This window comes from Podarcis pityusensis (assembly GCF_964106645.2).
Source record: "Podarcis pityusensis genome assembly, chromosome: 1".
Classification (NCBI taxonomy): Eukaryota; Metazoa; Chordata; class Lepidosauria; order Squamata; family Lacertidae; genus Podarcis; species Podarcis pityusensis.
This window is the reverse complement of record NC_138028.1, coordinates 93,160,884-93,167,505: the sequence shown is the minus strand read 5'-3', so window position 1 is coordinate 93,167,505 and position 6,622 is coordinate 93,160,884. Positions and strand designations below refer to the sequence as shown.

At 37.3% G+C, this 6,622-nt stretch overlaps 1 long non-coding RNA gene across 1 annotated transcript; it reads right to left on the bottom strand.

Moving 5' to 3' along the window:
• Window positions 1–2,423: 2,423 nt before the first annotated feature.
• On the bottom strand, window positions 2,424–6,518 carry LOC308479497. Its single transcript, XR_013987714.1, has 2 exons — window positions 6,260–6,518; window positions 2,424–4,383 (listed from the first exon to the last, which is right to left on the bottom strand). It is a non-coding gene; the product is annotated as an uncharacterized lncRNA (long non-coding RNA).
• Window positions 6,519–6,622: the final 104 nt, after the last annotated feature.

Here is a 6,622-nt window from a genome sequence, read left to right as displayed (position 1 = left end):
CACATGACCAGTCTCAACTTACACATCTTTTTACCCTTAGACAATTTGACAGTGAAAACTATTTTTGTAATGGGATATAAATCTGATCCTCAGTATATCTTTTTTCATAAAATGTTGGCTGTTATTAAATGTGTGAATGAGACATTTTCTATATTGCCACATCACCACAGCTTCATCCTGCACCTACAGTACTATTGTAGCATTTAAAGGCCTAGTTCCCAATAATACTTTCTGTGCAGTCATTTACCTAGACACAATCATGGCTGAAGATCAGATAGTAAGAAACTGTACATTCAGCCCAATTTATATGATGCCAAGCCTTTAAATATTACAGCAATGCTGTGTGATGAAGCCATGGAAAAAGAACTTTTCTCTGCTGTAACCTTTTGGGCGTCATATTTCTGTAAAACAGGAATGTGAAACATTGCTCGCTGTTAGGTTTACCTGTTGCTATACCCAAGGCCTTGCTAGTCAGCTTGATGTGTACTTGTAACAGTTTTGTATTTTAATATCTATTACTTCCCCTCCCAAAATGGATTGCTCACTTGGTATTTACTTCACTCAGTCTGTTCAATTTCCTATCCTTAGTGTGGCCTCTCCTCTGTGATACACCTTAATTGTAGAAGAGTTAATCTGATACCTTTTTACGCCACTCATTAGCAACACTGTGAATTGGGAAGAGTTTGAGCACAACCTCCAGACAATTTGTGAAGGCCAGAAAAGTTGATGTGGCTGGATGTAGATTCTGATATGTGGGTGTAGGGAGAGAGAGATGCTTGAGGCAATATAGCTTTTTGATAGCTTGCAGATGTAGTAAAAGCTAGAGAATTCAACAAGCTTTATCCTGAGAATTTGAGATAGAATTGGAAATTTGAAGTGAAAGTGGCCACAGGGTGAGAAATCTAATAGATAAATAACGTGACATTTAAATAATGTTTAAATTAAATTTAAGGTTTTCTGTAAGCTTTAATAATTTACACAAAACTAGGCTTTTTGGAAAACTAGGCTTCTAGAACAACTAGTTGCTGCTAAAACGATCAGACATGCCCCTTTTGAAACTATGTTGTGGGCGAAGCCCAGTTACTGCTGCCGACTGCTTCACTGACTCAGGATGGGATATTTAAGCCATACTCTTTCCATACTGCTACATTCAGAACTGGCACTGTGGCAGAGAGAGTTCTGAGGTAGAATTGGTCGTGTCAAGCTCACTCTAAAATGGTGGACAATCAATTTCAAATTAGAAGTTTATTTGTGGAGTACATATTATACAGTCCTCCAGTTTGTGGAGTACATATTATACAGTCCTCCAGTTCTTACCGTTAGCTGTCAAACTCACTTCCTCAAGGTACTGCTGTGGAAAGCTCCTCTGCATAAGGGGAAGGAATTGCAACACTCATTTTCTGACATCTATTGGTTGGGCTTCTCACTGGACTATTCTCACAGACTTTTCAATCCTGGCACAAATAGATGAATAGGAAAAAGGGGGTATACCCAGCCAGTTAAATGGAAAACAAATGACTAATCAATGGAAAACTTGTACCAGCAGTCAAATATGAAAATTAACCAGAAGCAGTACTAAAAAGGAAGTGGGATCTCTAAGATGAGACCAATAAATTGAAGAGTAGAATTATTAGACCTCTACTGTTTATGAGGTGGCATTTGCAGTTTCTGTGCACCAGGTCCACCTGCCTGGGTTGTTGCACATGTGTTCCAGTAATTCAGGGATAGATGCTGCCAGCTGATATGGTTTGTAGCTGAGTTTTTACAGAATGTTACTGAAGAATCAGCAAATTACTCCTACTTTATTCTAAAGCTGCCTTCTCAAAATGCATGTAATGTTCTGATGAGTATTTTTAATTAAAAGCATCCTCAGGAGGCAATTGGAACAGGGGAATGGTATGCGGGAAGACAGCATTTAACCTATGCCTTGCAGACTATTTTGCGACTAAGAATTGCTCCCCTCAATTTCCCTTTCCACTTTAGGATGAAAATATGCAGTTACCAGTTTTTTCACAGATTGGATGAGGAGGCAGGGGGAAGCAGCAAGGGGAGAAAATTAATAAACCTTTTGTGAAAGGGTTAAGGAGGAAAACATTTGTTAATGACTACAAGGTGTACTTAGGTTTCCAACTCAGACTTGTTACCAGGACTTGAATTATTTACGTGCTAAGTCAAAAATAGTTTTCCAGTGCCTTAGACTATCACAGAAGGTAGAGCAGTGTAGTAAACAAAATAGAAGACTGAAATTGCTGCTGTTGCACTACAGCCTCTCAATCAGGCTGAGCAAACAATGATAACTCGTGGGTGCACGTGGATTGTTCCCCAGCTCATTGATTGAAAAGGCAAGCTGGTGGACTTAGGTCTCTATAGGCATGTCATATCGTTGTAGAGTGCCTAGGGCATGATCAGTGTGATTCTGAGACTACCTTACAAATGGCTTATTTAGGTTATCTGTATTCCATGTACTGTATGTTTCTCTGAAGATAAAAATCCATGGTAATTAATAGATCCACTTCTGTAAATAAGCTCCCTTTAAAAAAGAAAGGAAACATAACATGAACAGTCCCTAAAGTGAGTTTTGTCTCTAGTTTGAAAGTCTGCATAATGTTTATTTGAGTTGACAATGTAACTATTAAGATTACTTGCCTTATTCTTAATTCCTGTAAAGACAATCTTTAGAATGTGAATTAGGACAGAAGTATTGACATTTTAATACACTTATTACTTCGTTCATAATGCAAGTTCAAAATTCCCTGCCCCCCTTTGATTAGAAATGAACACTTAACTTTGAAGTATATATTTTCAGATGTACTTTACCAAGTTGTTCATGGAGCTGTGTGTGGAGGGGGTGTCAGCCTTTTTTATATAGCATAGAAAAATCCTCACATTGTGGTTATAAATTTCTCTTATGCATGTATGGCAAAACCACAGCATATTTGCTCACACCACGGTGGTCTGTGTGATGTACATAATATCTACTTAAACAAGGTATCTAGTAGCTTTTATGTGTTAACTTTTAGTTCCTTCAAAGTCTGGAATTACATTTGAAGAGACTACAGTATTCCTTACCACAAGATAAAAATTTATTGAGAAATCCTGTTGCAAAATAAATTGCACATATGACACATAGTTCTATTAAATAATTTCATTTCACAAAAGAGGTTGGCATTTGTGTGGGTCAGTTTACAAAGTTATTGTTAAGTTTCAGATAATTCATTGATACATTACTGGGTTTTTATGCATTGTCATGGAATTTGATAAAATGTAATCTTTTGTACTTTTTCTATGTTGTGAAAAATACTATTGTTATTTTATAAGTAATTTACAATGTACATGTTTTCACGTGTTTTGAAATTTAATATTACTGGGGGCTCTGAGAGAACTTTTTATGCATGTTTAAAAGATATTCCTACCTTATATGTAGAGAAATGGTTTCTATGTATATTGTATTTGTGCAACCTCTCCTCCCCCCAACTATTGCATTATGAAATAAATTAGTTGTGTCTTCTTACACATAGAGTACTGACAGTTGATATTTAAGCACTGTAGTCTAAAATATTCTGAATACTCAGACTAAAAATGTGGTATGGTAATAATTTTCTATATCCATTAAAGGCAGAGTATTTATGTCATTTTGTCAATTGTGGGGTCCTCATGTGAAATGTTGAAACCAATACTTCAAAGGCCTTATAGTTTGTAATAGAAATTATTCATCCTAGTAAGCAAACTGAAGCTAGGATGTTTACCATGAGCCCTTCTTGGTGTACGATGGTGATGATTCTGCTTATTTGTAGAAGTGGCTTCTTTTAGCCTCCAAATAAAAGCTCTATGTGCCAAAATGCTTAGATAAAAATAAGGCACTTCTACACAGCAGTTTATTGGGGACTTGGTGCTACTCATGAATGGAGGTTTTGTACAGTATCCACATGATTACTATTATCAAATGAGCAGCCTATACTTTTTTGCCATTTAACCCAGTTTTCACCCTACCGTGGACTATCTTTTAGTATAAAAAAACTTATTCATCTGCAGTCTCTGCTGGTGTGGAAGCTCCTTAAGGTCTGTTTGGTTTTTGGTAGGTGGTTTATCTTGCATGTGATGTTTTATTAAGTGTTCTGTATCTCCACAACCCCTAACTGTTGCCACTTCCTCTTTTCTGACAATGATTGTTCCCATGATATAGTCAAATTCTTAAAATTGGGGGATGTCCACCCTTAAGAAGGGTTGCCACTTCTTACGCAGCAAAAAGGAATCAGCTGCAAAAATCTGGGTATGGTCTGCACATGCATGAGGCTACCACGTTGCCAAAGCCTAGCTGGTCTGGTTTTCATCCATGCCTGAATGAGAGGCCACTTGAGAACCACAAGTACACTAGACTGGGTTCTGTGATGTCAGGAAAAAACAACAACAAGCTGCATGCATTTTCCATGAATATAATCTTCTAGAATCATCATAAATATTACACAGATAGAGACTCTTACATTTTTCATGTAGACGAGGCAGACTCAGTTACACCTGACCAACTGTTCACTCCCAAATGTTGGTAGTATATTCCTTCCCTTCAACTGCTGCAACATGGCTAGAGACAAAAAGAGTGTGTGCCAGGGGCAGATCGGGCCAAGATTGCCCATTCTCCCATGCTGTGAAATGCTTTTCCATGACAGATTTGGCAAGTATCTTCTCTGCCAATCTCTATAAGATTTTTTGTTTGTGTTAACAGGCATATTCAGTGGTTTAAACTTTTTAAGATGAGCCAGTGATTCTTGCAATTATTCTGTATTTTTATGGGATTTTATGCTTCTGGAAATTTTGTTATACACCACCCTGATATTTATGTGAGAGGCAGTTTATAATCTGTTTTATATATAAAAATGAAAAAAACCCTAACAACTCATTTCCAATGATAGGAAATTGTAAAAAGAAAGACCTGGAGAAGGGGGTGGAAGAAAAAAGGAAATATATCATTGCTCTCTTTTTTTCTGCCCCATGACTCACTGCACACCTTCAGATCCTATACTTTTGTTTCTTCCCATTCCCGTCCTGTTCCCCCACTACTCTGTCAATTAAATTTGCAGATAAGACAACCGTTCTGAAGCAGAAAGTACATTTTCTTTGCTTTTTAGGTGATTCATGCATGTGTTGTAGGAGGCATTGTCTTGGAAAAGTCATTTTCTCTTGTGAAATGTAATTTTTAAAAGTAGTAAAATATAATACATTATAAAATTGCTGCCTGATTAATTGGTCATATTTTAATTGGTCAGCATGTTAAAGATATTAATATAAACATGAGAACATTCCATGTATGCTTAAACAGCTGATGCAAGAACTTAATTAGTATAAATAAAAGAGACAAATAGCTAAAGCCACATTTACTGCGGTTTTACTTTGCAAAATGTATATCCTCTTCTAGGTGCTGCAGTAATGTCTTAGGATGCAATCCTAACCACTGTCACTATGTGGAATGGAGTGGTGGGGCCTCTGCTACATCTGCAGCCATGCAGAAGGTGGGAGGGAAAGGGGGAGCAGGTAGATTCCTACACTGGCCTGGATTTTAACCTGGATTTCATCATTCCTAGTCTGACACTTTTAACACTTCACTACTCTTATCTCTTCCAGGTGTTTGGTTAACTTTTGTGGAAAGGGGCAGGTAAAGAAAATGCTATTTATCAGAATGCTGACAATACTACTAATTAGGATGATGGCATTCCTTATTAGCTGACACTTCTCAGTTTACTGTATCATTTTTTTTTGCTATGAAACTCCTTGCCTTCCTCAGTGACAATGTGACCCATTTCCATTGCCACCATTCTCTTAGAATACCTTTAAAGCCTTGCAGTTTGGTATAATAGGTCCAGATGTGTGATAGGCACAAACATTGGAGAAAGGATGAAAGATTAAGCATAATTATTTAAGGGAAATTATGTACAGAAGAGAATACTGATATTTACATTGGAGTCTTTAATGTTTTTAAATGTAGCTGACTATACCATCTAAGTGGCTTTTACCTCAGGCCAAATTCCCTAAACCTCCCAAGCTAAATTCCCTCACACACTGGTCCAGCTACTTGATATAATCCACTTCTGACTGACCCAAAATCTCATCCATTTTTACTCCTGGGAGCTTGGACAGTTTTGCTGACTTTAAAAAATAACAACACTTGTGTCATCTTCAGATAGGACCTGTATATACAAGGCTGCATTTTAGCCTAAACACTTGTGATAAATAGCTTAAAACTCAGGCCTCCATAATCCACGTTCACTTCAGTTTTCTCTGCCTCTCACTTCCCTCTTCAGCTGTCTTCCCACACTGCCTTTCGCAATTGACATTCCTCACTGAAAATCATCTGATTGACAGTTAACTGTCCAGAACCTCCAACCATTCAGAGTGTGTTGTCTCCCAGACAAATCAGAATTAATTTATCTTATCCAAGCCTTGTCTAAAAATATTAAAAGCAATCATCGTATTTTTCTTTCACCAAGCAGGTTCCGCTAAACAGACCTTAAATGGGAGCATAAGCCCAAGGCCTCAAACTTTGATAATAACCATATTTTTTGCTCTATAAGACTCACTTTTTCCCTCCTAAAAAGTAAGGGGAAATGTGTGTGCGTCTTATGGAGCGAAT